Source organism: Garra rufa, chromosome 14 (assembly GCF_049309525.1).
Source record: "Garra rufa chromosome 14, GarRuf1.0, whole genome shotgun sequence".
Taxonomy (NCBI): domain Eukaryota; kingdom Metazoa; phylum Chordata; class Actinopteri; order Cypriniformes; family Cyprinidae; genus Garra; species Garra rufa.
The window spans coordinates 23176651-23187901 of record NC_133374.1 but is presented as its reverse complement, the minus strand read 5'-3'; the positions used below and the strand labels follow the sequence as shown (position 1 = coordinate 23187901).

Genomic DNA, 11251 nt, shown 5'->3' with positions numbered 1-11251 from the left:
TAAAATAGCTGGATCTGCCAGTCTCAACTCCCGTTTACTCCACCGCCATCTAACAGCATTTTCACACCAGTGATACTAAATATTCTTGCAAACTGTCTAAACTTCAATATACAGTACATGAAGACACTAGAGGTTTTGCGATGTACACTGCATGAAAAAAGTGGTTTTCGTCATTTAACGACACTGTGAATTGTCGCAGAAGTTTCAGGTTAATGGCTGTTCCACAGGAATGCGCAGTTAGCACAGATAATTGTAGGGAACTGCCAAAAATTGATGTGGAAGGCTTAGCACCTGACACCCCCCATGATTCATGTCACCTTGGCCTCGGTGTAGCTTTTATATGTAAATGATTACTGGAGCTATACAAATGCAAACCAGGGGAAGGGGGGTGGCTTGAGACTCACTGATCTAGAGCTGGCTAACTGTAGCCTTCTTTGACTCAACTACACATAACACCGCGACATGCAATAAAATTATATTTTTCATGTGAAACAGTTTTTTAAACAGATATCATTTAATATTTTTAAAGTGTATATTAACATTTGTGTGTACACATTTTGTTCTATATTTTGTTCTTGAACTATATTTTCTCTATTTTCATCTATCTATCTATCTATCTATCTATCTATCTATCTATCTATCTATCTATCTATCTATCTATCTATCTATCTATCTATCTATCTATCTATCTATCTATCTATCTATCTATCTATCTATCTATATACGCGCACGCACGCACACAGATGAAAATATATAGAAAATATAGTTGTTGGTATATCGATATTTTCAAGACAAATATAACAACAACTACATTTTCTTTTCATTAATGAAAGCCAAGTCAGGCCAAGCAAATTACAGAACAAAATATATTTTTATTGTATACAATTTACAAATAGTAAAGCAAATGATCACTTAACAAATATTAGAACATTTTAGACCTCAACCACTGTACATAGTGGCATGACTATAGTCACTTTTTCTGTTGTTGTACTTAATTGCACCGTGGATGTATTTGACACACATCGTCCAGCAATGCGCTCAACAGGGAGAAATGATGCACTGTATTGTTATCGCCATTGCAAGCAGCGAATAAAATCTAAACAGTGACGTAAAAATGAAAGCAGCAAGCAAATTACAAGAAAGCAGAACGTCTTCATCTATATGTTTTGGATTCCGCGCTTTGATTCAGGACCTAGTCTGTGATTGGACAAATCGTCGACGTCACGTTCATGAACTCGTCCGTGATTGGACAAATCGACCACGTCACGTTCATGCCGCCCATGCCGTTTTACGGTCTTTTAAATCGGCTGCAAGTGAGCAACTGATAAAATAGACCTATTAACAAATTGTCACTGTGTGCATTTGTATTAACTGTGCGAGAAAGAAATGGAGGCCACAGCATTTTATTCAAAAAGGAGCGCTCCCACTTGTAGTAGCAAGCGAAAGGTATGTAGTCTATAATGTATTTTGGCCTAACGCTGCCTTAAATTTTTTGGTACATTCAGATGTTTGTTGTGTGCTAACCATCATACATATTGTCTCAATAGCATTCTGGCAAGGAGAACAAGCAGAGTCCACAGACCAAAAATAAAACAGGGACTACCCGGCTTGTAAAAAAGAAATCGGTGGGTATTTGATAAGTTATTTTTATGTAAGCAGCCCCATGTGCAGCAGCCTCATATACCTATCTGCGGTGTGAACATCATATTCAAAACTAATTTTAATGCTACCATCTACAGGCTGTTCTAATTGAACGTAGATGTCCTGCTGCAGTCACTGTTTCCAAGGAACAGATGTCTGAATTCACAAGAAGGCTTCTGAATTTAGAGGCACGGATTGGTTTGTTGGAGGCGCGTTTCAGTGAGAAAACTCATCCTTCGACAGCGGATCAATCCACATCCACAGACATTTCTGCCAATGTTCCTTCAACGTCGGCGGATACTCCAATGGACTGCCAACAGCCTTTTGAGATGTGGTCATCTCCTCAGTCTGCTCGCGAAGACCATTCGCTGTCAGCGCACCTGGTTGATGCTGATTTCGGTGTTCCTGCTGCAGCCTCTACACCACTGACTGTCCGGACGCTCAACCTACAAACCAGCCCAGATCATTCGTTAGCGGGCTCAACATCAGAAGGATTAACCAACAACCCAGTGGTGACGAATCCGATGCTCCATAATGAAAATTCGCCGAATCAAGATTATTCACGGGTTTCTCCTTCCATCATGACATCATTCCATTTGAGATTGCCTGAAACACCAACAAACACCTCCCATTCTCATCACCATCATCGTATTCGCCGGTCTCTCATGCAGGGAGTAATCCTTCCAGATGTACATTTAAATCATGTTTCAGTAGAGACCGAGAATAAACTGTATCTGGAATCAACAGGACCAGACGGGAAACCAAGGGCAGATCGTTTCGCTGTTCTTTTGTTTAAAAGGTTAATTCCCCTCAACCTTTATCAGAACTGGGCAGGTTCTGTTAACTTTGACGGCTCCAGGGGGAAAAATGCACTACCCAACAACCTTCGTCAAGCACTTTCAGATGCTGTTGGTCGGAGATTCAACCCCGCAGTTCGTGACTGGAAGCTGATAAGAGACAGACTTAACGAACTTCTCCGAAATAGAAGAACAACTTTTCCACTTTTTTAAAAAGTAAAAAGTAAAAAAATATATATGTTTAAAAACTTGCAGAACTCACTGGAGCACTTGTGATACTGAACAATTGTATCCATTGTCAGTCACATAATAAAAGCCTTATTGTTTTGAAAAATGATCCTTCTGTTTATTTGTTGACATTATTTTTAATATTAGGATTATAATACTAGGGTATAGTACTTACATTGACATTAGGCCAAATCTAAATGGTTCCCTTTCCTTTTATGTATTAAAAAAAAAAAAAAACTTCATTGGGCAGCGCGACATCATAATGTACAGCACAAAATGAAATAAAAGGAAATACTACTACTACTCACAATAATACATCAAATAATTTTTTTACACTCTAAACTATAGTTTATATTTCTCCTCTTGCACAAATCAATAAAATCAAGTGTATCTAAAATTGTATAAATGGTATGAAAAAGACGAGCTACCTCTCAAACATGTAAATCTTCATTTGCTGTGGCTTTAAAATATTGAATTTTATAATGTATTTTGTAATTTTGTACTTGCTATTTATTGTTATTTTTAAATTAATTATTTTGATTGCTCAGTGTTTGCGCGCCCTGTAATAAATTGTTTAGTCGGCGTATAACACAGCATGTGATGGAGTGCCTCGTCTTATTAGTTTTTGTTAATAAATGCTATATAAGTTAGTTTTATTTTATTTTTGTTATGCTGTTTAATTAAAAATAACAAATCCATCTTTTAAGAATTTGTTTTAATCTTAAAATTGATAGGTGTAGCCAATATGTAAGCAAAACCAAGATCATGAATTCAAAAGTAAAAGTGAAAAGCATCCTAGACATTACAATAGCGGAAATCCCGTTCACAAAATTAAAATAACTAGGCCTACTAACAAATATGCACAAAAGGGGGTTGAATGTTAAATACGTTTCCATAAAACAATACATTATGATAACAGACAAACTATTTATCAACAATGAGCTTTGATTAAGCCCATGTTGAAGAAACAAATAAATAAATAAAAATGAAACTAAAGCGCGACCAACTGAGAGCGTTATGCCGCGTTCCAGGCAACCCGTTACCCGTGTTTTTCCAAACTTCTACCAGTGAAAGTGCACTGGAACGGCAGTTAAAACCGTGAATTCCCACCCGTGAACTCGTACTAGATCGACGCACTCCCAGTTCCCAGTTCTGACATGACTTAGCCCAAGAAACAACAATAAAGGGGTGCGGTGTTTATGCAAGTGGCACACGGTGGAAAAATAGAGTAATATTTAGGACAATTTAACGTTGCAATCAAATTATTAATACTATAAAAATAATAAATTCTTGGCGTGACTTGCTTGGAACGCTACAAAGTTCTTTGAAGACGTGATTTACGAGCTCAAAAACCTGCCTGGAGCGCAGCATTTGTGTATCCTGTCACAAAATATGGCGAAAAATCCTACACAAGGGGAATAGTGTGATTAAGGTGTGTACATGTCTTCCATAATGCGACTAAAATAGGAATACTCCACCTGTCTTAATTCGATTTGTGTTTACTCAAAATATGACTTTAGTCGGATTAAATTAATTAAAATATATCATTTTACATGGTTACTTCTTAATCAGAGTATTTAATCGCGTTAAAATCGGAATATTGTTGTCCATGTAAACGTACTTACTGTCGAGTATAAAACTTTTTTCGCAGTACATCCATTATATTTCCATGTTACACTTTTAAGACGTATAGCCCTGCATTTTAATCCGTCAAAGATCAAATGCGGGCTAAAATTATGTTTTAACATTCAGTGGTGATTAAAAAAAAACTTGCAGCGCTGGTGGAAACACGGTCCTGTCAGCAGCATTGAGCGCACGTTCAGCACAGCTTGGAAGGGTTCCTTGTTTAAAGCTTGCCACAAAACACTGGAACAAGTAAATACCTTGACTGTCAAACAGTAAGGAGATATTTTAATTATTTATTTAGAAACTACTGTTTTCTGAGTCAGTGATGATGCAGTTAACAGTCCTCCTCAAATCCTCGTTTTTTTTCGTTAAGTAGTAATTTAAGTCTTTCTACATATTTATTTATCATGTCTGACAAAAAATAGTGGTTACATATTTTCCACTGAAAAAAATGTAACTGATCGAGCTTGATCCTTCATGTCCTAAAAATGTGTTTTGCACTCTCCGCACAAACGATTGGCACCTAATAGCACACATTTATATCTCTTAGTATTTAAATCTTTTGTTTTACATCTATGGATTTTATTTTAGCCAATTCGTGATTTGAGAAGGCAAATTGAAAAACAGAGTAGGTAAACTCACTGTCTGCCGCTTGGTCTTTAAGAAACAAAAAGCTTACGTTTAACGAACAAAAATGCTCCAAACTTTTTTTTTCTAAATTACCTTAATAAAAAAGAAACGAAATTATAAATACTTTGCCGTTACATACAGAATGAAATACAGACGTAAATACTGTCCAAATATCCCTCTTTGTGCAGGGTTTGGCTACAGAATGTTGTTCCTTGCGCCACCTGGTGGATATTGTATGAAGTGCAACCACGTTGTAAAAAAATCTAAAAAAGCCGCTGCGGCATGACGCGTGGCCTCGCGTGCCGAATTGCAGGCTGCCGCGTGAAAATAGACGCATTTTTAATGGCCAGATCTGTAAACAAAGACTTGCAGCCAAGGAAATCACTACAGTTTGAAATGACATATATCTCCATAACCCTATCTGTGACGTCTAACTCATGAGTCGCGCTGTATTTCTTTGTCTCAACACCCCATTTAGCAGAAGCTAGACCGGCTGCAGTATATTTTACGGACCTTAAACGAATCTCGTCTTTCATAAATCAAATTATTTCAAGTTATTCTTCATTTCTGCCTATTTCATTATGTCACGATGAAGAACTGTGTCCGGTCTTCTCTGTTTAGAGCTTAAGCGGGAGAACGAGGGGGGAGCGAGTGCGAGTTTGTGTGTGTTCTGTCTTTTTCTTTCGCTGCAGACAGACTGGGGATGTCAGGTGCATGATGGGAAGTGGGTTCGCAGGGGACAGCAGTGTGGCGTAGGGCCAGAATCAATTGGCGGTGTAATGAGATGGCTTGGTGCCAGGTTTCCATGGAGCTCACTTTTCCTGTCCTTCACTGGAGGATTTGTAAATTAAAGGGAGAGAGAAAGCTTGGGAGGGAGGCAGGAGAGAAAGGGAGAGAGGCAAACAGAAAGAAAAGGAGGGAGTGGGTGGCAGAGGAGTAGCAAAAGGGCACAACCAAAGGAGGGGGCACGGCGCTAGACAGAGAAAGGTGCAGCGATTTACAAAAAAGAAACGGGGGATGCGAGACAGAGCCTCGGAATGCTTGAGCTCCAGAGAGCTCTGCGCAGCGCGATTCGCCGAAGATGATGGGGCTTCGTAATGCGCGCTGATGTCTTGCAGACATTTTTTGTTTTTTGATCCTGAACTCACACTTAGGATCTCAGAGATTAGGTGCACTTGGTGTAGGGATAAAAAGACTGCCTTTCCTTTCTATTTCTGATGCACGATTTTCATTTCTGCCCCCTTGAGCCAAGAATCTGTCTGATAGAGCGTAATGCTGCGATATGCCTTTCTTTAATCCAGCAGTGAAACGACTGTCGTGATTATGCAAGAAGTGGCTAATTAGCATTATAAAACATCATTTATTTTGAGAGTAACTTACTTTGCGACTCTATTGCGAATAGCCTTGCGCGAGACGTTCTTCTTCGCTTATGATTATCACAGCTAGATTTTCTCATCTTGTGCAGTTAATGAAGATCTTTTTGTTTATACAAAGCTTAAACGAGAAGTTCACTTCCAGGACAGAAATTTACAGATAATGTACTCACCCCCTTGTCATCCAAGATGTTCATGTCTTTCTTTCTTCAGTCGTAAAAGAAATTATGTTTTTTGCCATATAATGGACTTCTATGGTGCCCCGAGTTTGAACTTCCAAAATGCATTTTAAATGTGGCTTCAAACGATCCCAAATGCAGTTGTAAATGATCCTAGCAGAGGAAGCAGGGTCTTATCTAGTGAAACGATCAGTTATTTTCATAAAAAAAACACAATTTATATACTTTTTAACCTCAAACACTCGTCTTGTCTTGCTCTGCCTGAACTTTCCGGTTCAAGACAGTTAGAGTATGTCGAAAAACATCTTATTTTCTTCCTCAACTTCAAAAATCATTTCAAAACCTACATCGCTGCTGAAGTACTGACCCAGTCTTTGCAAAGTGAACATGCAAGAAAGATCAAACACCCTTAACAAAAAAGGTAAAACAGCGATGTAGGGCAATTTTGAAGTTGAGGGAGGACATGAAATGGGTTTTACGACATAACCTAACTGTCTTGAACTGGAAAAAACTGAGTCCAGGCAGAGCAAAACTAGACGAGCGTTTGAGGTTAAAAAGTATATAAATTGTTTTTTTTTTTTATGAAAATAACCGATCGTTTCACTAGATAAGACCCTTCTTCCTCGGCTGGGATCGTTTAGAGCACTTTGAAGCCGCACTGAAATTTTGGAAGTTCAAACTCGGGGCACCATAGAAGTCCATTATATGGAGAGAAATCCTGAAATGTCTTCCTCAAAAAACATAATTTCTTTACGACGAAAGAAAGAAAGACGTAAACATCTTGGATGAGAAGGGGGTGAGTACATTATCGTACATTATACGGTGCTTTCACAAGCTTTCCCGCAGGCACCACAACGTTTTTTGCATACTGTTTATTAATTTACATCATGATTTATGTGTTTATCCAGACTCGAATAATCCTTTTTACTCTGCTGACAAATTTACAGCGTTCATTCTTTATGGGCCTTGAAGTCTTTAAGCTGGTAATTTATTTTAAATTAAACAAGTTTGCAGAAGCTGGAACTATCCTTGTCTTGATGCCCGGCTTTGGGGGAGTAGTGTGGACGTGGAGGGTGCCGGCCGGACCCGTGTTGGATTAAAAGCCGGAGCGTGTGAGGTCATTTGGGGACACGCAAGACTGTAACCCTCTGAGAACCACAGAGGAACCGGCTGAGTCATGGTCTCGAATCGGTTTCAACCAATCCTGAAGGGTGGATGCGGAACAGAGTGGATAGTGTTGCAGTGGTTCATGGGTAGACGGGAACAAAGAGACTCTTCATGTCCTCCGAGCCTCACATGCATCATCTTGCATAAAGCTCGATCTGGCTATACTGGGATACTATCCTCTTATTTCTCCGATACATTCTTAAGATGTGGAGCACAGATAACATAAAGCAAAGGGGAAGATGCTTGACGCTCACCGCAAATCAGAGCCAAATGACACTAATTGGTCCACCGGCGCTGTTTTCTCTTGACTGCAGACCGCATTGTAATGAAAACAAAATGCCACTTTGGAGCATTTTCTTTCCCACGAGATTAACAGTAATTAACTAGTATCACTGCTGGGCAGCAGGTGATGTCTCAGCCTGGGACAAAGGGCTGAATGGTCACGCTACATTTTTGGATGTAATTGAGACACAGTTTACTTCGTATTTAACCTTTGTAAACTGCGCCGTTTTATTGATGTGCTAATATTGATAATTTATTTAACATGCTGTGACTTAATCAAATGTAGAGGCCTTGCTTTTGTAGTAAAAGAAGAAAAATAAGTACATATGGTCAGTGTTGGGATTTGGGTTTGTTAATATGCTGTATTTTTTTATATTAACTGTGTTTTCCAAGGCATTGCTAGATGCCAGTGTTTCCTGTCATAGCTATGCAAAGATTTGATTTCAGAAACAATATCATAGCTATTAAACTATATCTTGTTATGATTCTAAATCCTCGTATTTATCCTCGGAATGATCTTAAAGTAAAAAGAGGTGCTAAAGTTTGCTTTTGTGGTGGCTGTGCTTTAAAATTAAAATTATTATCATTTACATTTTAAAAAGTTTTTGGACAGTAAGATTTTTAATGTTTTTTAAAGAAGTCTTTTCTGTTGGCATTTTCAGCCTGCATTTATTTGATCCATATATATTTATTTTAAATATATTTTAAAATGTAATTTATTTCTTTGATTTCAAAGCTGATTTTTAGCATCATTACTTCAGTCACATAATCCTTCAGAAATCATTTTAATATTCTGATTTGCTGCTCAAAAAAACATTATTATTATTATTCTGTTGAAAACAGCTAAGTAGAATTTTTCAGGTTTCTTTGATGAATAGTTTAGAAGAACAGCATCTGAAATAGAATTTTTTTGTAACATTATAAATGTCTGTACTGTATCATCACTTTTGATCAATTTAAAGCATTCATGCTAAATAAAAGTATTAATTTCTATAATTCCTTTCCCAAAAAAAGCTTTTGAATGTTATAGTGTATAATGTTACAAAAGCTTTTCATTTCAGATAAATGCTGATCTTTGGATCTTTCTATTTAGCAAAGAATCCTGAAAAAATGTACACAACTGTTTTGAAATATTGATAATAATAATAATAATAATAATAATAATAATTGTCTTTTGACAAAGTCTTTTGACTTTGTTATGCATAATTCTTAATGATTTTAATAGTATTAAAATATTACCCAAATTAAAAATGCTTAATAGAAGCATTTTTTACTTTTTTTGTACTTTTTTCAGTACATCATCCACCACATGCAGCGTAGGGAAGGTTACATAGGAAATGTAATAGATTACAGATTACAAGTAACTCTGTTTCAAATGTACTGTAATAAGTAGTGTAACTATTTCAAATACTTTATTAAAGAAATGTAACTGATTACATTTGATTACTTTTTGATTACTTTTCTATATATTATTAAACATTTTAACTTTATTAAATTGATCTTTAACTATTCTGAGAATGTTTTAGTATTTAGTTAGTTAATTGAACTGTGGAAAAAACCTGATGATCATGTTCTCCAGCATGATTTGACATAATCCAAAAAAGCTTTTGTGCTTCAATGGCAACAAGAACATCTTATGCCTATGCAAAGACATTCACATGCTCAATGTAACAAATCATGTTTAATTTAGTCATCTAGAAATAACATAGAATCTTCAGAACTTTTCTTTGTTACTAAGTAGCTTCAAGTTTGATTCTAAATCCTTGACTTTCAGTGGATTTCAGAGTTCCGGACCTTCAAATCCCACTTGGTCACTTTCTGGTGCAGTTTCTAGCTCTGGCTTAATATCGGACTGGTCAGGAGTGAGACAGAAAGACCGCTGGCCCGTTTGTCTGAGATTTTGGTTAATGCAACGGATTGGTGGAGCAGTGCCGCAGCAGTGCGTGAGTAGAATATCAGACAGAGAGGGAGAGGCATGGAATTTGGAGGGGTGAGACATGGTGCCTTCCTAACTGAGTCTGAAGGCATATGTTTATCACCGACACACTGCACAATGTACACGACTCTCACTCTCTCCCTCCCACCACCACACTGGGAGTAGAGTAAGAGGCGCTGGAGGTATTGCTTACAGTCAGCGCTCCAGGGGAAACGCCACAGCGTGTTCACATGGCTTCTCCCCGTCCCCTGGGAAACGGCACATACCCGCCGGGCATTCAGGTCTATTAGGGTGTCAGCTTCAGTCTGCTGAGTAGAAGCGGCATCTTAAAGTGTGAAAGCTCAGGTTTTTAAAGTGCTGTGTTTGGCCTTATCAGAGCTGAAAACATATTTCAACACCACTGCTGGTGTTTTTTTATTTTTTGGTATATTTAGGTTTGTTGCTCTGATTTATGTACGTCTACATAGCTAAGCGCTATATTTGCAGACTGCTGATCCTTAGAAGATGTGCCACAATAAGAGCCTCTATTCTTAGCTGGAGCACATTGATGGCCCACTCGTAGCTAACTCTATTTCAATTTAAAAAATCAAATTTCACTAGAATATGTTTGGATAGTTTGCTAGAAAGACAAAAAAAGGAAGACACTCAGTCAAAATGTCAGTATCCACCACGAAACAATTTCGCCCCAGCAAACAATGGCACAGGGCCAACGAGACTCTTTCAGAAGCCGGACTGAACTGCAGATTAGTATTTATTTTTGGTGCAGAGAAGTCTTCCAAGAAGTATGTGTGTGTGTGTGTGTGTGTGTGTGTGTGTGTGTGTGTGTGTGTGTGTGTGTGTGTGTGTGTGTGTGTGTGTGTGTGTGTGTTTTTAGGAGGTGTATGTGTGCGAGGGTGGAGTGGGGGGGTTTGGTTGGGCGGGCGGGCGGTCGGTCCGTCGGTCGGGCGGTCTGGGAGAGGGGAGCGTGAGGACTGCCGAGGAGTTGTTACCTGGGTTGCTCCTCTACAGCTGGGGGAGAGAGAGAGAGAGGCAGGCGGAGGAGACGAGGTTAAGGGGTGACGGGACTGGTGCACAACTCCATTTTCCTTTTTGCCGAATTTCCACAGTCGCTTCTTTCTTTTCTGTTTCGCTTCATTCAACAGAGTGAGTGAAAGAGAGGGAGAGGGCTATAGAGAGAGAGTGAAAGAAAATCAAGCCAATTTTTTTTTTAAAGACTCGATCTTGGCTTTCTTACAAACAGATGTTGCCTGTCATTTGGTCGTTAAGCAGGCACATAGATCGTACAATACTGAGGTTTTACTGACTTGCTTTCTCTTATTTATGGTTTTATTACAAGGAAAATCGATCTCTTATAAACATGGGAATGATTTTTTCCCAATCCGCTGTTTTTTC

General features: G+C 38.4%; 1 long non-coding RNA gene across 1 annotated transcript; it reads left to right on the top strand.

Annotated features, from left to right (window-relative positions):
* The first annotated feature begins 329 nt into the window (after positions 1-329).
* On the top strand, positions 330-2775 carry LOC141285336 (uncharacterized). Its single transcript, XR_012338586.1, has 2 exons — positions 330-1625; positions 1740-2775. It is a non-coding gene; the product is annotated as an uncharacterized lncRNA (long non-coding RNA).
* Positions 2776-11251: the final 8476 nt, after the last annotated feature.